The sequence below is a fragment of the Ambystoma mexicanum genome, chromosome 3p (genome assembly GCF_040938575.1).
Source record: "Ambystoma mexicanum isolate Mex_15411 chromosome 3p, UKY_AmexF1_1, whole genome shotgun sequence".
Classification (NCBI taxonomy): Eukaryota; Metazoa; Chordata; class Amphibia; order Caudata; family Ambystomatidae; genus Ambystoma; species Ambystoma mexicanum.
This window is the reverse complement of record NC_090925.1, coordinates 1,220,407,725-1,220,432,511: the sequence shown is the minus strand read 5'-3', so window position 1 is coordinate 1,220,432,511 and position 24,787 is coordinate 1,220,407,725. Positions and strand designations below refer to the sequence as shown.

Genomic DNA, 24,787 nt, shown 5'->3' with positions numbered 1-24,787 from the left:
GGGTGCTGGATTTAGAATTTTTCAAGACGGGTGGCCTAACATTCCTCCCGTCATGCAACTAGAACTACACATAGCCCCGCTGCTGCAGGAGGTTCAGGCCATGCTACGCAAAGGGGCAATGGAACCAGTTCCCCAGCCCCTCTGAGGCTCCGGAGAATACTCAAGATACTTTCTGGTGAAGAAAAAGTCAGGCGGGTGGTGGCCAATCCTAGACTTGCGATGCTTCAAGTTCCTAAAATCCCTAAAGTTCAGGATGGTTGTGTTGCAGCACGTGCTCGGCCAGCTGGAGGAAGGGGATTTTCTGGCAAATTCTTGATCTGGAGGATGTGCTTCCGCATCCTCATTCATTACACCAGAAGTTTTGCTTTTCGTTGTCCAGGGGCACATCACCAGGTTGCAGAACATGCTCAACCAGCTGGAGGAAGGGGATTTTCTGGAAACTTTCAACCTAGAGGATGCGTGCTTCCATCTCCCCATTCATTGCAAACACCAGTTTTGCGTTTTGTCGTCCAGGGGCGACATTACCAATTCAAGGCCCTTCCATTCGGCCTGTGATCGGCTCCGAGGGTATTCACCAAATGCTTAGCCCTAGTAAAACCAGTAACATCCCTAAATTTGCCTTCAACAAAGTTTCGGAACAAGAAGTCCTGGACATTCTGAAACACCTGAAACCATCGACCTGCAAAGGCGATCTATGGCCCCCCCCAAATTAATCGAGGACTGCGCTGAACAACTTGCCCCACTCATTACCGCATTCATTAATTCCTCCTTCATGACCTGCTCCGTCCCAGATAATCTCAAAGAAGCATGGGTGCGCCCCAAAAAATAAAACACTCTTGACCCTACGATGCCAAACTACAGACCCATAACGACAGTCCCTTTCCTCCAAGATTCTAGATAAAGTGGCACACTGCCAAATCCAATTCTTCCTGGAAACAAACTCCATTTTAGGCACCAGACAGCCAATCTTCCGCATAGGTCATGGAACAGAGACTGCCCTACTTGACCTAAAAAAAAAATAACCAAGATACTGGACACAGGTAAACCAGCCCTTCTACTTCTCCTCGACCTGTCGGCGGCATTCGACCTAGTGGACCATAAGACCCTCACGTCATACCTTCCCCACCACGCACATTTCTCTGACCAAGCCAGCTCCTGGATAACATCATTCCTAGAAGGGAGGGCCATGAAAGTCTTTTCTACCACCTCTAACGCCACACCTTCCACAATACACTGCGGTGTCCCACAAGGCTCTTGTACAGCCCCTACACTGTACAACCTTTTCACCAAACCCCTGTTCGATATGTTGGATGCACTTGGGATTGCATACACCAACTACGCAGACAACACCCAAGTGCCCCTCCCTCTAACAGGCTCATACCACGCAGCCGCCTTAGCCCTAAAACACATTTACGCCACCATTCAAGCTTGCATGGCCACTAACGGCCTATGTCTTAATGGGGACAAGACGGAGATCCTGATACTCGGCCAACTAGATAGTTTCTATGCCAACTTCAACATCGACAACTGCATTATTCCAGTCCCATCTTTGGTGAAAACGCTAGGGGTCTACATTGATGCAACTTTATCTATGGATAAACAAGTTAGTGCCATTGTCTCCGCATCTGCTCTAAGCACCAAACTCCTCAACGCCATCAAACCATTCCTCGACAAAGAAAACTGCCTCTCAATAGCAAGAGCCACCATAGGCGCCAAACTTGATTATTGTAATGCACTCCTAGCCGGCACCTCTGAAAAAAACCTAAACAAACTACAGGTCATCCAAAATAACGCCTTAAGAGCAGCCTTAAGCATCTCCAAAAGGGAACGCATTTCACTTGCAAGACACTCCGCTCACTGGCTCCCTGTCAAAGAACGCATCACCTTCAAGGTTCTGACTACCACCCACAAATGTATCCATCTCACTGCACCATCATACCTCTCACACTATCCGCATACCGACTTCATCCAGACCGACCAGACTGTGCTACACCAACCAACTCACTGTACCCCCGCATCAACAAGACCACAGAAGGTGGACGGGGTTTCCCCTACATGGCTCCCAGACTCTGGAACAATCTCCCCCATGCTCTTTAAGAGCAGAATGCTCCCTGTTGGCATTCAGAAAAAAACTCAAAACCTCTCTTTAACTAAACCTTCTCTACCGACAGCCAACTAATACATACTGCAAATGCTTTTGTATAACACTGTATGCTGTGCTATTTTTTTCCTATGTTGTAATTAAGTCGCGCTATCTCTGTAACCAGCGCCACGATGCCTCAGGGCTGTTCCTGTGTGCTTAACAAATACAAATAAATAAATAGTAGCAGCATATCTATGCTGCCAGGGAATCCACGTCTACCCTTATGAAACCGTAGGCCTAGGGCCCTTTAAGACAAGGTAGCAATACTTTGAGATGAATGGGTATGCTAAAGTTACTCCCAACATCAATAATTAAACAGACTCAGGAAGTTGGCAAAACTCAATTTTGCAATTGTCTAAAACGGGGAGTTGGAACAAACGTCAACGCACGTTTGCTTGATTTCTCTCAGTGCATCTCATGAACACATGTCTTATACAAAACTTATCATAAGTGACATCACACTACATGGTAAACTACAAAAACCTACTTGGGGATCTGATAAGATTACAAAGAACACTAAGTATACGTTCCATACTGACTGGCAAAGTGATTGGGTTTATACTGTCAGGTGGGCAACTAATCCCATCCCTAGTGCAAATCATCTTTCGTGTCACTCTAATAGTCTACACTTCATTGGTTATACAAACTATAGGGCTCTTTGATACATGGACCTCTACCATTGGTTTGGCACCTTTGCATCCTTCTGGAATATTCCCCATGCTAGCAGCATGCAGGCTACCATACCAGGTGCATGGAAGGTCGGCGTGATCAAGCCTCCCCTTCAATTAGCCCCTAATCTATCATCACTCTTGCAGTCAGCCAGTCAATTAGGCTTTGAACATGGCCTTGTAGAGGCTCTCTGTGCCTGAGAAATAAAGGGAATATCTTCTTGGTTTCGGTGTAGCTCTACCCAATGTCTATTTTGATCTGACATGTGACTTGGAGACTGCAGTTCCAAGGCCTTTGCAGCATTCAAGTCTAATAAATGGTGAACTCTTGATGTCCTCAGTGTTTTTCCATTTCAAACAGAAGTTTGTTTCTTTCACACGCTCATGTAACTACTGGATGGATACCCAGGCTCACAGTGGCCTCGTCTTCTTGGTGCTGGGCCAGCCAATTTCTCTCCCACCATCAGTAATTTTCCAACGACGCCACACTGAACTCTGTCCAATCACAGGATTGCTTAAAGTGCCCTGTGTATATCCAGGTTCTATACATTCCTATGTATTATACATTGGCGCACTGCCACAAAACTATTCACTACGTAGCCAGCCTTAAGATTACCTTTTCTACTCGCGTTACTGTGTATGTTCAAGTGTAAACTGATTTCTCCAGCATTGGATCTTTCATGGATTCACATGCTTAGAATATTCCCCGTCGTCAGGCTGGGAATCCCCGGTACATTATATAGACCCTTTCCCGTAGGAAAACTTTTTCGACGCTATGTGTCCTATCCACCTCGTTTTGTATCATGCGTGCCCGCGCCGTCAGGACGCCATGATATAAATACAGGACCCGCCCCCGCGCTCCCTCAGATTTCAACCGTCTTTCAAAGTAGTGGGATCCTCGTGATTACTGCTAGTCGAAATTAGGTTGTATTTTCGCTTCGGCGACGTTACATTCTGGAAAAAATATGTCCGGAAAAGCTTTATTTCGTCCTTGTGCGACATGTGGACTCAAAAAAGTCTATGAAGGTGATGCCCACATGGATTGTATCTACTGTCTCCACCCGCACCACACGGCGGATACATGTGAGATATGCCAGGGTTTCTCCCAAAAAACCCTTAAAGACCGAAAAAGAAGGTTGGTCGACTGGCTTAATGACGGAGCGGGTGCCTATCCGGCATCAGAAGTTGGCTCCACGGCCTCCAGGAGCAAGTCGGAACCTCCCTCGAAGAAGGTGCGACCTGTCGAAAAACGCCCTGCGGACAAGCAGACGGAGAAGCATGCTGGGTCTTCCTCATCACACAAAAAGTCCTCCTCCTCCTCCTCATCCTCTAAAACGGAGAGGCAAGCGGCATCAAAATCCTCCTCAGGGGACCGTCCTAGGTCTTCCGTGAGTAGAGACTCTTCAGCAGGGAAATCGGCAACGAAATCAGCTACGAAGTCTAAAGGCTCGGTGCCGGCTACTTGCTCGTCGACCCCGGTGTCGCTGACGATGCCTATTACTATTCAGGCAGCAGCGGTGGGGATTCCTTCGTCGACGGTGACTCAATCTATGGCCTGGCAGCCAGAGGTCTGTGACCCGGCCCCCCCCTGAGGTCCTACTGCAGCCAGACACAGCCTTGTCGGTGGACGGAGAATGCATGGTTATGCAGCCGTCGGACTTGGGCTTACGGCCTTCCAATACGTCGACAATGAGTGCGAGCGGGGGTGTGGCCCCTCTATCCTCGACGTTGCTGACCCCCCAGACGGTTTTGTCTCTGGATGTGCTTAATACACTTCAGAAGCTCCTGCAGCGTCTGGATACGCAGATCCCTCAGCCTGGCACTTCATCGTTGATGTTTTCTGCACCTTCCGTCGACGAACAAGCTCAAGCAGCTCGCTCGACGACCAGAAGCCCGTCGGCCTCCCAGGCGGTGAAGGATCGTCCTCGAGCGCAGGAGGAGGGTGAGCTATCGGAGTCCGATTCTATACGAGGAGACTCAGGGTCGGACATTTCCCTGTCACCGTCGAGAGACCCAACATGGAATTCGGATGTAGAGGTAGAGTCTACGAGGAGCCAGGCACAACCATCTCCTCCGGATGATGTGGGAGCCTTCCATGCAATGATGGGAAAAGCGTGTTCCGAGTTCGGCCTAATTCCTGAGGAGCAAAAGAAAGACTGTTTTCTTTTTGATCACATGGGTCAAAGGAGGAAATCGGTATTTGCCATCCCAATCCTGGACCACGTGTGGCAAGAAGGCCTCAAGACGATGCGTCATCCGTTCTCGGAACCAGCTATTAAGGGGCGTACCGAGAAAAAGTTTAAAGCTCCGGAGTCCACTCCAAAATGTCTGACATCACAGCCTCTGTCAGACTCTGTGGTATCGGCAGAGGCTAGGAAGGCCAGAGTACAGCAAAAATGTTCAACCCCACCAGAAAGCGAGGCCAGGAGGCAGGACGCCTTTGGAAAAAAGGTGCTCTCAGTCGGCGCCACGACGGTAAGAGCAGCCAACTCCTTGGCGATTGTATCACGATACGATAGGGAGATGTGGCATAAAATAGCCCCTATCCTAGAACATTTGCCGGAAGAACATCGAAAAGCAGCCATGTTGCTAGTACGAGATGGTGAGGAGGCCTCGAACCACGCTATTAATATTGCGGTGGACCTAGCTGAGGCTGGTTTCAAACAAATCAATCATGGCGTAGTACTGTGTCGACAAGCGTGGCTCAAATGTACTACTTTCAGACCTGAAGTCCAGTACAAAGTCCTAGACATGCCATGCGAAGGAGAACATCTGTTTGGAGACAAGGTAGATGAAGCCTTGAAGGGGATGAAAGAAGACACGGATACCGCTAGGTCTCTCGGCGCCCTCCAGACAGAAGTTTTTGCTCTTTTCGCCCCTTCAGGGGTGCTTCCGGAAACTCCCGCTTTGGAGCCTCTAGGGACCGTGGATTTAACAGGCCCTCATACTCCTCACAAGGTTACAGACGTGCATCCCAGTCGGCACGTAGAGGCAGAGATTATCAAGCCTCCAGAAGACGCGGCTCGGGTCCCTCGTCGACAAAGGACAAGCAAACCAGCAACCAATGACGGCCTTCGGAACGTCCTGGGGGGTCGAGTCTCATCATATCGACCAATGGAAATGCATCACCACAGATCGATGGGTCCTGGACACGATTCGCATGGGTCATGCGCTGCAATTCAAAAACAAGCCTCCAAGTCTTCTGCCAGTGTTTCGGCCCAGCCCCACCTTCGAGTTCTAAGACAAGAGGTGGCGCTTATGCTGCAAAAAGGAGCGGTAGAACGGGTTCCTGTGGCACAGGAAGGACAAGGGGTTTATTCCCGGTTCTTCGTTGTCAAGAAGCCAAATGGAAAATGGAGGCCCATTCTCGACCTGAGGGTACTCAACAAATGGCTAAAGAGCTCAAAATTCAAAATGCTAAAGCTCCAGGAGGTTATCAGGTCAGTGCAACCCATGGATTATCTGTCGTCGCTAGACCTTCAGGACGCATATTTTCATATCCCAATACGTCCACGACACAGGAGATATTTAAGGTTCGTCGTCGGGCGAAAGCATTTTCAGTTCAAGGTCCTCCCGTTCGGTCTCAAGTCCTCCCCCAGGACGTTCACCAAGTGTTTGGCCCCTATAGCGGCCCATTTAAGGAAGGACGGTCACCATGTCTATCCCTATCTAGACGACTGGCTGATCAGAGGTTCGTCCATGGAACAAACACGAAACAGTCGGGGGGGCCACGATGTCCCTCTTACAGGAACTGGGCTTCGCAATAAACTTCAGCAAGTCCTCCGTAGAGCCTTCGAGGACCTTGGTCTTTCTAGGAGCGGAGTTTCATACGCACACAAGCCTTGTAAGACCATCCAGCGAAAGGATACAGAAGCTACAAAGCAAGGCGTCGGAATGGAGATGCGGTACCAGGGTGTCGGTGCGCAAATACATGTCCCTGCTAGGGACCATGTCATCCTGCATTCCGTTGATAAACAACTGCCGTCTGTTTATGAGGCCTTGCCAGGAATTTCTAGCGGACCGCTGGGCGCAGAGCCAAGGTCGCTGGTCCGACAGACTGATCATCGACGAACAACTGGTACAAGAACTCTGTTGGTGGAGAGCTTCTACTCATTTAACGAAAGGCATGCCTCTGGTGGAACCGGAGTTCCAGAAGACGGTGGTGATGGATGCATCGCTGAGCGGATGGGGAGCTCATCTGGATACGTTACAGGTACAAGGCCGGTGGTCGTTACAAGAGTCCTCCCTGCATATCAACCTGCTAGAACTGAGAGCAGTGCGGTGGGCTCTAAAATCTTTTCTTCCTCAATTGAGAGACTCCGTGGTGCGTGTCATGACGGACAACACGACTACAATGTTTTACCTACGGAAACAAGGAGGAACACGTTCCAGGTCCCTGTCGATGGAGGCACAGAAAATCTGGCATTGGGCCCTGCAACACAACATGCTAATCTTGGCGTTCCACCTGCCAGGCGTGAAAAATGTGGAGGCCGATGCCCTCAGCAGGGAAATGAACGAAGTTCACGAATGGGTGCTGAACGACCAGCAACTACAACATGTATTCAAGAAGTGGGGACATCCTTCCATCGATCTGTTCGCGACGAAGGACAACAGGAAATGCCCACAGTATGCAAGCAGATGGCCTCAGCAGGGCTCACTGGGGGATGCGTTCTCCTTCCCATGGACGAACAAATTCCTGTACGCATTCCCTCCATTTCCTCTTATCCGGAGGACGTTGCAATGGATCCTCAAGTACCCATGTCGGGTGATTCTGGTGGCCCCGTATTGGGCCAGACAGGTGTGGTTTTCAGACCTGCTGCACATGGCCGCGGCGGAGCCAATGAGGTTCAGGAAGATCCCCAACCTTCTGTCTCGACAGGAGGGTATTGTTTGGCATCACGACCCGGACAGCCTCAAGTTGACGGCCTGGCTCCTGACTTTGCCGAATTTGGTCAGCTAACGATTCCGGAGGAGTGTCGTCGTATTCTGCAAGCGGCAAGAGCACCTTCCACAAACACTTCATACTCGTACAAATGGAGGAGTTTCTGTCAGTGGTATGGGGATCACCCAGGTTTGGTTCCGCAGTCGATTACGCCGGAACAGCTCCTTCCATACTTGCTGTTCCTAGCCCAAAAGGGCTTATCGGTGTCGTCGATAAAAGTACACCTGGCCGCCATCTCCAGGTTTACACGTCAACGACATTCCGCACCATTATTCAGCGACCGCCTGATTAAGCACTTCCTTAAGGGTCAGTTTAGGAGTTTCCCTCCCGAGAAGAGATTTCCTCCGGTGTGGAGCCTCAATCTGGTGTTAGCGTCTCTTATGAAACCTCCTTTTGAACCAATGTCAGCATCGTCTCTAAAGTTTTTGTCGTGGAAATTGGCCTTCCTGGTGGCCATCACTTCAGCCCGACGTATTTCGGAAATCCAAGCTCTAATGGTAGACCCACCATACTTAAGATTTTTCAAGAACAAGGTGGTCCTTGCCACTAACCCACAGTTCATACCGAAAGCTCCTTCAGTGTTCCATAAACATTCCTCTATCGTCTTACCTACGTTTGTTCCAGAGCCATGCTCGGGAGCGGAGCGCACGTTACACACATTAGACGTGAAAAGGGCTCTCAAGTTTTATCTGCATCGCACGCAACCTTTCAGGAAAACGAGGCCTATGGTTTGGGTGCTAAAGGCAAAGCTATTTCAAAGCAAGGACTGTCAAGATGGGTATCGTCTACCATTTCGTACTGCCATTCCAAGGCTGGGAAGCCTCTTCTGCGACGCCCAAGAGCTCATTCAACTAGAGCGGCGGCATCGTCGACGGCGCTGTGGTCTGGAGTCCCTCTGGGGGACATCTGCATGGCGGCTACCTGGGCGGCTACACACACTTTTACCCGCCATTACTGCCTGCCACAACAACATGCCGAAGATACTCGGATGGGACAGGCGGTGCTTCGACACCTATTCCAATAAGGTACGCCCTGGTTGAGGGGTTAGATCTTGTTGCAATTATGACTGAATATTGTTCGTTTTCTATGTTGACTATTGCTGATGTGTACACGACCATAGGGAACGGACATTGTGAGGAAAGTATGTGAGTTTGCATGCACGCCTCCTCTTTTCGGGATGGTACTGCTATGTAATCTATTCTAAGCATGTGAATCCATGAAAGATCCAATGCTGGAGAAGGGAGTAGTTTCTTACCTGTAACTCCATTTCTCCAGCATTGGTATCTTTCATGGATTCACATGCGCCCGCCTGCCTCCCTTGAGCATGCAAAGTGGTTCCCCCACTACTTTGGGGGCCGAAATCTGAGGGAGCGCGGGGGCGGGTCCTGTATTTATATCATGGCGTCCTGACGGCGCGGGCACGCATGATGCAAAACGAGGTGGATAGGACGCATAGCGTCGAAAAAGTTTTCCTACGGGAAAGGGTCTATATAATGTACCGGGGATTCCCAGCCTGACGACGGGGAATATTCTAAGCATGTGAATCCATGAAAGATACCAATGCTGGAGAAATGGAGTTACAGGTAAGAAACTACTCCCTTACATATTCTTCTGCGTTTCTGTAGCATGAGCATCTTCATCTTGAGCCCGAAATGTTGCTCATCTTTACCACCTCCTCTTCAGAGCTTATAGAACATCTGTTCTTCTGCCTCGTGCATCTTGTCCAGGTGTGTCATCGCCTCCGCATGACATCACCATCCTCCTCTTTCACTAATTTTCACACTTCTTCTGGGACTTTGTCCAAAAGGCCATTATTTCTTCGTGAATGCATATAAGGTTTTTTAATAGATACCTTGTTTCCATGATTTTCTGCGGTCCAGGCATCCTTGCTGGTACTGCACGTGTTGCAAGTTCCGGCTCCCAACCTATAGGCAGCATGGGGGCGGAGATTTTCGTGGGGGTACTCGAGCCCATCTCTACACTTACCTCAATGATTGGCTCATCTGGTCCTGCTCCCATGCACTGGCAACCCAGCACAGAGCAGAGGCCATCAAACTTTGGGCTTTGCTAGGATTCTCAATCAACTATCCGAAGTCCTGCGTAGTACCATCTCAGAACACTTCCTGTGTGCCCGGCCCAACACGGTATCATGTGGACTCCTTCAGAAGAGAGGGTGAAGGCCATCTTGGGAAAGGTCCACCGGCTGTCGACCGAGTCTGTTGCAACAGTTCAGTCCATCAAATTCCTGCTGCGAATGAGGTCTTCTTGCATCCATCTGGTTCACTTTGCAAGCTCCAAATGCGACCCCTCCAAGAATTTCTGGATGCCAGGTGGCAGCAGGTCATTGGCACATGGACAGACCAGATAGCCTTCAATCGGGTATTCTGTGAAGCTCTGTGTTGTTCAGTTTGACCACACCTCAAGCGAGGAGCTCTTCCATATCCCGCTGTACCAGGCTACTGTCACGACCAACGCCTCTCTGGATGGTTGGGGAGCCCACACCTTCTCACGCCAGAGGACTGGCTCCCGGAGGAAGAGTTGTTGCACATAATTATCCTGGACCTGCCGGTAGTCTTCTGGGTTGTTGGTTCCTTCCAGCCTCAACGGCAAGGAAATGTGGTGCGGATCTTCATGGACAACGGCATCACCATGTTTAACATCAGATAACGGGCCGAGACACATTACGCTGCTCTCCCTGGAAGCCCAGTCTGTCACTGGGACATTCTTCAACACATGTTAATCATCTCTTTGCACCTGGCAGTCGTTAAGAACACCATTGAGGAATCTCTTGCAAGGGATTTGCGGCCCTGCCATGAATGGGAGATTCAGCAAGCTCAAGTGTCGTGCCTCTTAAGGATGTGGGGTCTTCCTGAGGTCGACCTCTTCATGATGGCTGCCAACTGAAGTGTCAGAAGTTTGCCAGCAGATCTCCTCAGCTGAGGAGTCTGGAGGATGCCTTCTTATTCCGCTGGGATATGCTCTTCCTGTATGCCTTCCAGCCAATTCCGCTTCTGCTACGTGTGATCAATACACTTAGATGTTGCCACTGCAGGATGATCCTCATCGCAACTGCGTGGTCTAGGCAGAACTGGTACTTGGACCTTCTCCATCTGTTGGTGGTTTGGGGCCATACAACTGCCTCCACTTCTCAACCTACTTTCCAGAGGAGGAGGATCAATCCTGCACCACGACCCGCTGTCACTGAGCCTCATGGCCTGGCTCCTGCAGCCTTAGAATTTGCACAATATTCACTGGCATTGGAATGCAAGAAGATCCTGACCAGGCCCAGAGCCCCCTCTACGTTGACTTGCTGCTGTCACAAGTGAAAGTGCTTCACAGTGTGATGCCAGGCTCAGAAAAGTGTGCCGCTGCACATCACTGCCACGCAGCTCCTTCCGTACCTACTTTTGCTGGCCAAGGCTGGTCTTGCCCATGCTTTTATCAAAGTCCATCTGGCTGCCATATCCAGTATGCATGGGTTCCTGGCAAGCTCTCCCTGTGGTCGCAAAGGCTCGTTGGGAGTTCCTCAGGGATCTCTTCAGGACTTTCGCACCGGTGAAGGCTTCCGCCCCGGGAACTGAATGAGCTCCTGTTTAAGCTCATGGAACCTATGTTTGAACCAATGCATTGTGCACCTTTAAAGTTTGACGTGTTAGACTGCCTTCCTGGTGGCTATCACCTAGGCCAGGCGGGTCTGGGAGCTACAAGCCCTCTCCTGCAAACGGCCGTATTTGTCCTTCCACGCCACTATAAAGTGGTTGTGCAAAGTCCTACCTTTATGCTGAAGGTTCTGTCAGACTTTCATCTCAACGTGCCTTTGGTTGACACTGTCTTCACCCACTAAAAAGCGTTACATTGGCTTGATACTGTTCATTCCCTGAGGTTCTGTGGCTCGCGCATAAAACGTTCAGAAGATGTCCTAGCTTTTTGTCAATTTTGGACCTGTGGGACATGAGGGCCTGTCTAAGCATCCATCTCCAGGGGTGTCTGGCTGTATCGGGCATTCCCATCAATATGCCAACAGACCGCTTCCAGACCAGCCGAGAGCCCACTTCACCAGAGCCATTGCAGCAGCGACAGCGTTTCTCTCTGGTGTTCCCGTGTTCTACATCGGCAGGGCTGCTACGTGGAGGTCAACCGAAACCTTCACGAAATTCTACTGTCCTTGGGTGAGGCGCGGTAGACCTCATTTCCATTCCATAATGCACCCTCCGTCCCAGCTGCATTCATGGGTTATTGCTATCCTTTTCCCTCTGCCCGAGATCGCCAGAAGACCTCCAATATGGGGACACCAGGAAGGGGGGTGCAGAGGAGGTCTGCAGGCGAGACATGGTATTCCCCCTTTTCCTTGTGAGCACCAACTTCACCCTCCCCCCTGCCTTTATAGGCTGTTGCAACCCATCTCTCCTCGTCTCCTGTCATTCAGAGCAGTTATAGTGCTGGGACCAGGAAGAGGTGACTAAGAGTAGTGTACACAAGCATTTCACCATTCTACTTTTGAGATGAGGAAGAGGCCTGCAGACTATTGTAAGGGTCGAGCATGTCCAGAGTGCTCCACTAATAATTGGGACCGTGGACTCACACCTGCAACCTGTCAAATGGTTGCAGGTTCATAAAGGGTGGAGCTGACAAGTTTGTGGGAGAGACCCGCAGGAGAGGAGCCAGGTCAAGGGTTGTAGGCCTGAGAGAGAATCTTGTGCAGAATGAGGCAGCTGAGTTGGGTCCTGCAGGAGGCCAGCAAGTACCCCCCAACAAGCTGTGGAGCCGTGGCCAGGGTGGGCTGCGAGAGGACCACAGAGGTAGGAGCTTCACTGGTCAGAAGTCCGCAGCAGCTGCGGGCATGGAAGAGATCTGCGTCCGTGGGAAGCGTGCAGAGCTACCAGCTACCCACCGAGAGAAGGCAAAGTGCGAGCGGGGTTCGCAATATGAAGAAACCGTGTTGGCGGAGCAGAAGCCGAGAAAGCTGCAGCCCGGAGGAGACGCCAGGGACCCGAGAGTGAACAGGAGAGAGCACTCGAACCGGGGTGTTCCTGGGAGCTGTTAGAAAGCCAAAGTAAATGCTTAATTAATGGAGTATGTGAAGGATGCAGTAAACCCAAAGGAAAGGGTTGTGAGGAATAACATGGACAAGATGAACTGTGAGCAACAGAATAAAAGATCCAAATCATTGAATACTGAACTAAATGAAAGCTTTTGACACAGCTATGAACAGATGTTTGTGTGAAGTACACTTGCAGTATTTGGGTTGGTCGGCTGGTTTCGGAGATAATACAGCAATTTCTATCGCATTCTTCAGGATTGTGAATAACTTTGTACTACAGTTGTGGAGAATTTGCAAATGCTATATAGTACCTATATGACTACATTGTCATTTCTACTGTAGCATTACCTTTTAGTCTGTATTGCAGGGTTTAAAATGGAGGGGAGCTGAGAGCTATTTAGCTCCTGCTTCTAGCATAGTAGAGCATTGTTAGCTTGAAAACGACAGCTACCAGGAACTACATTTGGTTCCTAATGCTAACTGGTGCCTTCCAAACATGCAAATGTGATCTTAACTGAGTATTTGAGAATGTTAAGTAACAAGAATTAGAAAACATCGAATACATGTTTAAACACAATGGTTCATACAAAATGGGCAAAAAGTGAAAGGAGCTTCTCTGGTAGCTCCTGCCTACAGCGTGATGCCCGACACCCAGGAGCATGTTTTAGCTCCTGCTCCTAGAATCGGTTTCGAACCCTGGTATTGCTATTTAGTACCTCCTGTGGCTGTGACGGCATTATTGTTGATACATTACCTTTTTTACTCAGTGTACTTGGTACACTTAAGACAATGGAGATTACCAATTGGAATGTACTTCCTTTTCTAACACAGGAATATCTGCTTTCATATAACACGGTTCTCCTTTTCCTTGATAGTAGCGTTCTCTATCTTACTGTAGAGGGAGACATAAACATAGGCCATGCTTGTAAAGGTCCATAGATAAAGGGCTTGCATATTAATGCCTGGTCGTCCAATAATGAAATTTCACTTACTCAAACTTTTAATACGGGAGACTTCCTACCTTTTGACCGTGACTTCATCACTGTTGCTTGTAGGCTGCCTTACATGAAATAGGTTGCACATTATTAGTACGAGCATCTAGAAATACAAGGATTTGTAGTCTAACTGCTAATATGGCCAATGCATACATCAAGTGGGTATCGAGTAGTATCCTCGTGTACAAATGCCATGAGGGACACCCCATGCACATTACTATCACCATACCAGTGCTGGGGGCTTGATCACAACCCAGAAGAACGTGCTTCCTAATGGTACAGTTACCTGGAAGTGGATTCCAGTATATCCTGCTTCTCCCAACCCCACCCCCCCGCCCCCCACGCCTACAGCGAGCGCAGTACAACTGGCTGTGCGTCTAGAAAGCAGGTGTTTATAGGGTAGCAAGTGTTTGCCGGAATATTCGTTCATGGAGTCCCCTTTGTAAGTTGGTAATCGAAAGATACAACTTTGTTCTTTCTTGAGCACAATTGCTGGACGGTCTCCACCCTAGTGGCGTTGACTACTTTCACAAGATTGTCCATCTGAACTAATTTTCGAGTGTCATTTTTCCAGTAAATGCTCCAAGTGTTGCTGTGGTAGTCTTAGTTCTGATGCTCGATGTGTGCTCAATAATGCATGTTTTGATCTTTCTGTTGTAATTTGAGAATGAGAGCTGGACCAACAGATTATCAAAACATTTGAATTATCAACTCATAGATGAGTATTGCATTTATTTGCGTTTTTATTTTCATATGAAATACAAACAATAGTAGATTGCAACTACTCATTCAAGAAATCAATTCATTCAACAAATTCAATCAATCCATGTACACAGATAAACTATACAGTCAAAGTAACTGTGTACTGAAAACATTAAAACATCCAGGAATATTGTACATAAAAAAACAAAGGTTAAAGAAAACTGATAAGCAATATATGATTAGAAATGTAGACCGATGACTGGAGTGGCTCAATTTTGCCAAAGTTGGCTTCCTGCTAGAAGAAGAGAAAAAAAAAAACGGTTTTGACATTGACTAAAATTATTCAGACCATCTTCATCCGGGGAATCAATGGGGAGTCGGGGTTGTCTAATTCACATATGACCCTACAATCTTTCTGTTGGTCATCCCTACATATTGCACAGTGCTGGATATGTGATGAAGTAGACTACAAATGTGCTGTTACAGTTAGTGGTTTTGAACCCCCGGAGTACGTAGGCCATCTACAGCAAGGCTCCTAGTCGCACAGATGGAGCATTAACTGCACAGGTTGTGTCCATGGGGTGGTGGTATATCGCAAGTGCTGGATAAAGAATGTGCCGTTTCACAGGGACTATGAGTGATCCAGGCAATCTTTCTCTGCTGTTTCATGGCGAAGTGTGCATTTGGAATGTGTGTGGAGCCCATATTCAATACAGGCCATAGTTGCTTATATTCTCTTTTGAGAATATTTACCATGGGCGAGTAGCTCATAACTGCCCTGATCTGATTCTCCATCGACTCTCGTCTCTTAGAGGAACATCCCATGAAACATTACATGCCCACTACTTAGCATGGCATAGCAGTTTCTTTGAATACCCCCGGGTTTGGAGGTGTGCTGCCAAGTCTTGTGACTGTATCTCACAGTTGACTGCATTGGAACAGTTATGCCTTTTTATTGTAGGAATTGTCCGAAAGGTAAGTTGTGGCGAAGTGTGGAAGATATACCTCAACGAAGAGTTGAGTCAGTGATTTTAAAAAAAGATGTCTGTAGCATCCCAGTATGTACAGTAATCAAGTTCTAGAAAGTGGATCTGTTTTACTGCTATGTGTAAAATTGAGATCTGTTTTGCGTTCAGCCAGTCAGTAAAGGTATACAGTTCTTCCAGCTCTCCTAAGATTAAAAGGTTGTCCTCTATGCACCTTGCCCATAGTTTAATATGCCTGGCGAAAGGGTTTTCTACCGAGTATAAAGTCTGCTGTTCAAATTTGGCTACACATAAATAGGCTAGGCTTGGAGCAAACGTTGCTCCCATCGCCATGCCCGACACTTGTTCGAAATACTTCCCTGCAAACAAAAATATGTTTTTAGTGAGGGCAATCTCAGGAAGCTGTAGCAAAAAGTGCAGAAGGCAAGGTCTTCTCCACAACCAGTAAGGTTTCTGTCTGCGGTAGTCTGGTGTTTAGGGAGAATATATCTAGAGTTACCGGATGTTGTGTACGAGGGCAAAAAGATGGGTCCTTAAGTAGGTTAAGAACAGCTGTGGTGTCATTTTAGGTATATCCAGCCTAAGGGGAAAAAAAAGAAACCCGCCAAATTGTGACGGTGGTTCTAAATCAGAGGAGATGCCTGCTACTGTGGGTTGGCCTGGAGGGGGTGTAATTGTAAGGGCATCAAATAATTGAATTTTCGGTTGTTGGCTCACAGAGAAAATGTGCTTCCCATTGACTGTATCCCTTATTCAATGCTTCTTCCACGATTGGATTCATCTGGATTCTCGGAGAGTGTGGGGTCCTGGTGTTCATTATTGTAGTAGCTCCACCCTTATTGGCAGGCTTGATTGTGGGTTTAAGCTCCGTTATATTTCATAACTGAGTAATGGAGCCCAAAAAAGCTTTTCCTCTGACCTGATTCTGCAAACCTCAGTCTAACATAATCAATTATGTTGACACTTAGTCATTAAACACACAGGGTTATCTATCCTAAATGGAGGGTACCCATCCTACAAACTGACTTGAATCAACAACAACAACAAAGGGTGAGTTGGAATCTTTGTGTGTAAAACAAAATATAGAAAGTGCATTTAAATTACCAAAATCAGTATCATCACTCATTTTTTTTTATTTGATTTCAGATTCTAAACCACTAAATCATTGTTGTAACACTGTTTAATTAGAAAAGCTACCAATGCTGTTCTGATCCGCCTGATGAGCCAATTGATTACAGTGGTGAAACACTTTCTTTGAAAACACTTTCACAGTGGTGAAACACTTTCTTTGAACTACGCCTTTAATGAGAGGACCTAATTTCCTAATTTCTATTTTCAATCCTAGAAGAACCTTTTCAACATTTTTGTTTCAATTTCAAATGTACTTGACTTATGGCAAAAATAGCCAATTGTTTCTGTTTGAATTAATACAACCCTTCAAGGAGTGTTTGTCAATAAATCAGCAAAATTAATGTAGTTTATTTGTAAAGCGCTTATACACAAGTGAAGTGCTTCAAGGCGGGAAGGGAACAAGGGAATGAAGTAGTCATTCTTAGGACTTTCTGAATGCCCTAACAAAAATAACTAGCATACTAGGCCTGAGGCATTTCTACTAGTGCAAGGGTATGACTGGAAGGAATGAGAAAAGGGGGTTTGGGAGGAGAAGGAAAAGGGCAAACAATCAAACTACTGTACTATGCTTAACAACTTGTCAGTGCAAGTGCATGACAGAGTGGTGAGAGAAGGTGGGGGGGAGAGGGATAAGGACATACAGAACAATAAACTGCTGTACTAGGCGTGGGGACGTTTCAGATTGGTTGGTCATCACTCATGTGCCAAAGCACAAGTGTTTCAGGCACAACCAAGCTAGGGAGGGGAGACAGAAGGAGGACAGGACAAACTATCTTGTTAGGCCTAGTACATTCAAGGTCGTGCAAGTGCGCAAACGGGAATTGCATGGGAGGGAGATAAGTGCGCCCAGTCCAGCAGGGGCCTGGGTTAAGTGCGCAGAGGGTGCCCTTCTCATAGAACGTATTCTGAGTGCAGTAGTGCCAAGCAGAGTGCAGAAGCCCGGAGGCAAGTGCAGGATTGGCGGGGGGAGCCTGGTACCTGTGAGGCTCTGGAGTTGCACCAGGCGACCAGCCAGCGAAAAGGAGAAGGGGGAGGGGGAGGGGAAGCAGGAGAGAAGAGAAAGCATGTTGGCAGAGGAGAGGGGGAAGGTCTTGAGGAGTCAATGCAATCAAACTATTCACTTGAGTCTTTCATTCGAGGAATATGCCACATTTCCCGTTCTGATGAGGAATCCCTAGCCGGCGCATCTATTTAGCTTCACAACTTGGAGACTTTTGATTGTAATCGCCTTGTTTATCATCAACTTCTGGAGGGCTAGTCTTCCTGTCCTGGGATTCTAGTGCTACCATCTTTTTGAAAAGTGCTTTCTCAAATTGATTGAGTCACTACTGATAGATGTTGGGGGGAAAATATCATCTCGAAGGGGTTATGAAGACCAGTGTCATCTTATTTGTTGGCTATCCATCTGCATAATTAAAGTACTGTTCCAACCATAATTTCCCATGATCTGGGTTAGTTAAATGCAAGTAACTAAAGGGTCATACGGGGCCGTGGGCACAAACGACAAGCCTTTTTGTAGAACCTTTAATTCATCTGGTTCTTGTCAGACTCATCACTTGAATGTCTGCAGGGTGAATTTCCCTCTGCACCGGATCCTGGCTAACCTCTGAGAATTGTCTAGCCATCTCTCTCTGCTGCATCCTCGGCCGCATTGTTATAAAAAAGGAGCATTCTGCTCTTCTCCACCATTCTGGTTTTGACGGTCCTGAAATTGGATAGTTCTTTCTCTGAGCTGATCGGCTGCTTTGTTTGTGACTGTCCTCCTCTGCTAGGGTGCAGTCTTCTAATCTTTTTGTTAGTCATGAGGGGGATAGTTAGTTGTTTCTCTGTCTTCTTCAAAGTGGCTCTGTTGGAGAGCATTGTGTCTGCAGATATTTAGCAAATTGTACTTTTTTTCAGTATCCTGCTCATTCTCCTCCCCCCCCTGTTTGTGCTATTGAATGCTGCTCAGCCATATTCTTGCTCCGACATTTCGGAGCGTGGTTGGTTGCTGGCTTTGCCGAATTGATTTGCCGATTTTAAAAAAAAATAAACAAATAGATTAAAAACTTTTAATCAAAGCAAGTAAAGTTTGCGGCCCGGAGGTAGCATATCCTGACTGGAAATTGTAGCCTTGGACGGCACAATTGGCGATTTATAGAGCATTGGGTAAACCCATTGGACAATTCACACATGAAACGGATAGAAACTGAAGGTTTAGTGCAGATTTTGTATTTGCCAGGAGATTTTATCCAGTGGCACTGTAAAGCTCATACTGCTTTTGAGCGCAGGCTGAAGACAACCATGTTCATCTTTTGATTACAGGGTTTTTCACTTGACCAACCGTTTGCGCGTTCGGTACTTAATCAGTGGGCTAGATACGTGATGTGGAAAGAGCAATTACCTGGCCATAATCCTTAGAAAATTAAGTCACATATTATAACTCGCATCTTAGATTGGGGCTCTTTGATTTGTTTTGGGGAGCTATGTGGCTGTAATGTTTTAAACCCTTTCAAACTGGCTTATGCACAGAGACAATTTGAGAAAAATTAAAGATAAAATGAGCCACTTTTCTTTGAAAGGATACCTGCTCAGAAGTTCTTAAAGGTCAAGACCACTCTCTATCCTCAAACCTATATACACATTATTGGCATTGTGCCAAACGCACTCTGGAGCTGTTATGGTCTCAGGATTTGGAGATCGAAATTGAAGCTGTAGATTTGATGGTATCAACCCAGCTGGCTGTATCAATTTTACTGCTTTTGGTGAAGGGACATTCCAACGCTTTTTCTTTTACATCCTTTTTAAGGGGGTTGCGAGGGGTGCAGAGTCTGGGAGCAGTGTGAAACTGAGTTTGATGTTTGGAGGTTGTCTAGGGGGGCAGTTGAATGGGTGTATGGATGTCTTGCTACCCCCGCCCCCAATAAAAATGTGATTGTATGGCTGAGATAGATCCTGAATATTATTTCTATTAGGTTGAGAGAAATTCAATTTAAGTTTTTACATAGGATCTATTGTACCCTGTGTAAAACTTTTTTTTTTGTTGGTTTGATGGATACCTTGTCATGTTGGAGGGGGTGTTGTATAGTTTTGGTATCATGGATCATATGGTATGGCACCGCCCTAGAGTGCAAAATCTGGTTGCGTTTTGAATGTGAAAAGCCAATTTCCCTAGCCTTCTTGTTATTTGGGGTGAGGGAATTCCTCTTTTGAATGTACTTGGTGTGCAAAAACATCTTCATGCAATGCCAATTGCTGCAAGAAAGATTATTATAACTCAATTTGGTCCTATAATTCGAGCATTGCGGTTTCAGCTATTTGATTGTTGTGGCAGAATAAAATGCAGTGACTAGAAGATTGCTGCTAATGATCTAAGGCAGGACCAACATGCCAATGCTAAGCTTAATGAGACAAAGTTGAAGATAATTACTGTTGGGGTACTTTTCCTAAGGACTTTTGTAATGTTACTCCGGTCTCCCTTCAAGCACAATGGACTTGTAGCACTACGGTCAGTACAATATTTTCATAGCATAACAAAACTGTGTTGCTGAAGTCTGGAGTGGGCAGCTACCTATCTTAGTCATCCAGGGGCCCCAAACAGAATGCTTGGGTTGTACCACCAGCCAAGCATGGGTAGCTTCAGTATCAGATTTTGCCCCTGTTGGGATGAATAGGGAACAAGCAGACTTCAAAGCTTCAAAACTAGTGAGCGCCCTGGCCCCCTCAAACCTGATCCAAAAAAATAATCAACCCCAGGTAAGTCGGGCTTATTGAGGGACAACTACTGATACTGTTAAAGGTGAGAGGGGCACTTGTACAGAGTGTTCTTAAGGTGTCCACTTCGAAATGCGGTTCCAGCAGCTGTCAAAACCTTTCAGGAAGGGATCACCTCTTGGACGACTTAAGGTTTTTGCAAAGATGGCAAGACACCCACACCACCTCTGGCATAACGAGCATTAGAAGTAAAATCAATCTGGGACTGCAGTCATAAGCACGAATTTCCACACGACTCCGGCTCAGTAAGGGCTCCTCTTTGTAAATTGCAGCCATGTTCCAGTCCCACAATACGGCTGCATATACAGTTCACAGTACCAGGCTGCACTAGATCCCAGCAAGAGAAGTACCCACTTTTCTCAATATACACAGGCACAAGGCCACGGACGACTCAGAGGGCGACCTCTGTGATGCAGGACTCCAAACTGGTTAGGTCCACCAGATCAAGGTAGTGGAAGGTGTAGAGTGAAGAATGGCGCTTCAACTTTAAGTCTGAGTTAACTGAGGAATGGCTCAAGATCCCCTCCTAATATACTAAATTATAGGATGGTGGTGAGGGGAACCCCCGTCTACCGGTGCACGATGCGTGGCTGTCCGATCGTAGGCAGCCAGCTCAGGTACAGCCGTGACTCATTCGGTCTGATTTTGTGTATTTTTGCTTATGGATCCTCCACACCAAGACCAACAGTACCAGGCACCTACAGGGTATGCTTTTCAGTCAGATCCCTTGCAGAGGAATTGCTATTTATGGCCACATCTTGCCTCTCGACCGATGGCCACCAGGTACTCTGAGAAGCACAATGATGGAGATTAAGCTACAAGACCAACAGATATGATCCCCATGTTGCAGAAAGTGCTGACATGTGATCAAAGGAAATGCTGCTAGCAGTCTGTGCTTCACGGGGTGTAGAGAAATGTCAAAAAGTAAAACAAAAATGCTCCCTGGACTATTATTCTTAATGGGTGTGGTGTAATGGTACTTTACCATAGACCTAAATGGGGGAGGGGCATCGCCTCCACCCCTCAATCCCCACCACACTGGTGGCAGGTTTACATGCTGACCAGTGCTCTTAAACAAATGAGGAAGCTAGGGATTGCAGAGGAAAAAGTACCACTCCCCAAAATTAGTCGATCACATGCACCATCTGCAGGTATGCTGGGTGTCCCATTAAGAGATGGCAAAGCTGCTAAAATATTGTCTTAGTAAATTCAAATGGGAAGAGTAGAACTTAACTGTGGTGCACAACAACACTTTAATCTGAATTGTATTTGTTGAGTAAGTTATCCTATTGTAGCACCTTGTTGATTGTGTGGTTTGTTTTGCTTCAGATCACCTGTAGGATTGTAATTGTAAGGATACAAACTAAACACAATTAAAAGAACTGTGCCCAAAAAAGTAAACGAGCGCTCTTTGGTTTTGCTGGAGAACTGAAGATTTTTCTAAATTTGGGCAGTGCTTGGATTACTTAAGTGTATCTCCTTCAACACTGGACACCATTGTTTAAAAATAAATCTGCAAAAAGTGAGCCAACTAAGTTTGGCAAAAATAGAAGAGAGCTGGTCAATCTCTGTAACCCAAATTTTAATGGGGGAATTTAATTTCAAGGCCATCCAAACTGGCATTGCCACTGCCTGATTCTGTAACCACAAAGGACACTGCACAAAATTGAAGTCTGGAAGAGTAGATTTAAATATCCTGATAAAAGAAAATCATTCCTGTTTGCTCTTGCTTTTTTCCTCAACGTTCAGTCTGTTTACCAAATAAAATCAAGGGATCTAGGAGGGGGGCGGGAAGGGACAGGAGACCCCAGAGACTGTGGTTGGGAAGGGGTGAAAGGGGAATCCCAAAGAGACTGAGGGCTGGCAGGATAGTGAAACTGGCCTAGTCGAGGGACATTACAAAGTTGTCGGAGGGGTCGGGACCCTAACATTAAGAAACCAAGAAAATTATGCACAGGAGAGAATGCCCAAGAGAAGCATGCTACAAACCTGAGAGAGGGCGGTCTGGGACCCATATGTGAAGAGCCAAAGTAAAAGGTTCTGGGACCTAAGGCGGTCCCTGGTAGGAGAGTACACCACGGCTGCCAGCTGAACTGTGACATTAAGTGGAGGGGTATGGGACCCATATGTGAAAATTAGAGTGGTCTGGGACACAGGCAGTCCCTGGCAGAGAATACTAGGGCTGCTAACTTAACTGTGCGGCAGTCTTCCAAGGCACAGTACCTGTAGGGTGGAACCAGGTTGGCTGTGCCAGGAAGATTAAGTGAGGAAAAGAGAAAATATTACCAATGACCAAGTTGGAGGAAGAAAGAATGACCTAGCACATGGCAGGAGAGTGTACCAGGCAGGCTGTGGGTGATGAGAAGCTGGTGAACTGTATATTGGGAATACTGTGACCAGCGGAAGCGTCATTTCCCCTGGTGCTGTTTGTAGAATATTAAGAAGCCAAGAGAGGAGAGGTGTCTCCTGGCACTGTGAACATTGTAACTAGGGGAAGACAGTCATTCTGCATGGGTCTGTTTGTAAGATCCCTGAGAAGCCAAGAGAGAAGAGGTTGTCCTCTTGGAGCTGTGAACATTGTAACCAGGGGAAGGGAGTCATTTGCCCCGGATGTTTGAGAGAACCTGGGGAAGCCGAGGGAGAAGGTGTCCTTTTGGTGCTGTGAACTTTGTGGAGCGCCAGGAGAGGAGAAACCTTTGGCATTTGCAAATACTGTGACCAGGGGAATGCAGTCATTCCCCCTGGCGTTGCTTGGAGATCTTTCTATTTGAATTTTGAAGTTTTACTTTGAGCCTGGAACTTTTTGTTGGCCTTTTTGAGGGGAGCGTAAACCTATCGAAGGGAGCCATTCTCAAAGGTGACGTTCCCATGTAAAATTGGACATTGTCCAGAGGGAGTCATTCTTCTGGATCGGGCAGTTCCTTTATCCCTTTGTTATTGGTTAGAAGTGTGAGGGTTAGATATTGGTGTTTTTTTACTTTGGACGGTGGTATTTCAACTGGACATCCTTAGTCTTTTTGTTGAGGTAGGACAACCCCTCTTAGTAATGGGGACAAGTAGGGGTTTTTCTTTTTAATAGTCTTACCAACCAAAATGCCACCACTGTGTCGGTGTCCTACCTGCACCCTTACAGCAAGCATATCCTCTAAGCACTATGATGCATTGAGGAAGCAGTTTTAACCAGAACTGAATTCTCAAAAACAGGAAAAATATCTCCGTAGGAAACTGGGTCAAGCACCAGCTGAGAATAAGAATGCAATTTCAGCACTAATTTTAGATGTTATTTGTAATAGTATTAGACCGATTTGCATTTATCCCCTTTTTACGTACTATGAATACAAACTGTTTGGGGCATTTCCATGTCTCAGTGTAAAGATTATTTTTCATTTGGAACTGTGTATGCCTACTCTTAATGACTTGCACATTAGCCATGCCTTCCCCAACGTGTTCACACAATAGCTCTCGGGGGCTCAGACTTCGTAGATTTGGCAAGTGGGAGACTAAAGTTCCTCATTTCCTTTTAAACATTTCCTAACTTGGACTGTGCCAGAATATGCAGCTTGGGATATGCATGTGTATAGGCGCTATATAAATATATAATATGCATATCTTTGTGGCTACATCTTATACTAATGCTGGTGGATAATTTGCAGGTGGTAAACTGTTTTTCCCATGAGTGTACCTATCTGTCAATATGGTTTTTGAATTCATTCTAGTGAGTGTAGTTCTCAAATGCTTATTTATTATTCACTTGTTAGGCACTTATACAGGAAGCATATACTGTTTCAAAACGCCCACGTGGCAACCGGGAGGGGACAGGGGATGATAGACAATGTAATTACAACAATGTTTAACTACAACAAATAAGCAACAGTGAGGAGGGGAAGACACACCTATGATGCCTTGTGAGTGTTCAGAGCGTGTAAGTGCAGAGGGAAGAGGGGTATGGGATAGTTGCTGTGATGCTCATGGTGACAGCAGGCGAAGTGCTATGATGAAAGATGTGCAAACTCCAGTGTTGGAGGGTGGGCCGAGGCTAGTGCAGAGGATAAGACCGCAGCTGGGATGATTGGGCATGGGAGGTCAGGGCCCTGAGGATGCATAAGAGCTGTGCATACCAGTCAAGCTACTGTGCGATTAGCAGGGGAGAGAGAAAGGGAAGGAAGAGGTAAAGATGAAGGTCTGGAGGCTTTTCCAGAAATTAAGGAGGTCCTGCTCGAAGAGGGAGGGGAAGGCTGTTCCAAAGAAGGAAGCCTGCTGAGGAAAGCGATTGAACACATGCTCTCTGTTTAGCAAACCGCTTCACACGCAGGGAGCTAGTGCCAGAGGAGCGCAGTAGTGAAGAGGGACAGTATTTGGTCAGAAAGAGTGGTCCCTGGCCCCAAACAGCCTTGTGGATGATGCAGAGGGATTTGAATTTGATCTT

General features: G+C 46.9%; 1 protein-coding gene across 3 annotated transcripts in view; it reads left to right on the top strand.

Moving 5' to 3' along the window:
- Positions 1-24,787, top strand: part of ANKHD1 (ankyrin repeat and KH domain containing 1) — a 1,723,611-nt gene that overhangs the window by 57,813 nt on the left and 1,641,011 nt on the right. The window lies entirely within an intron of this gene.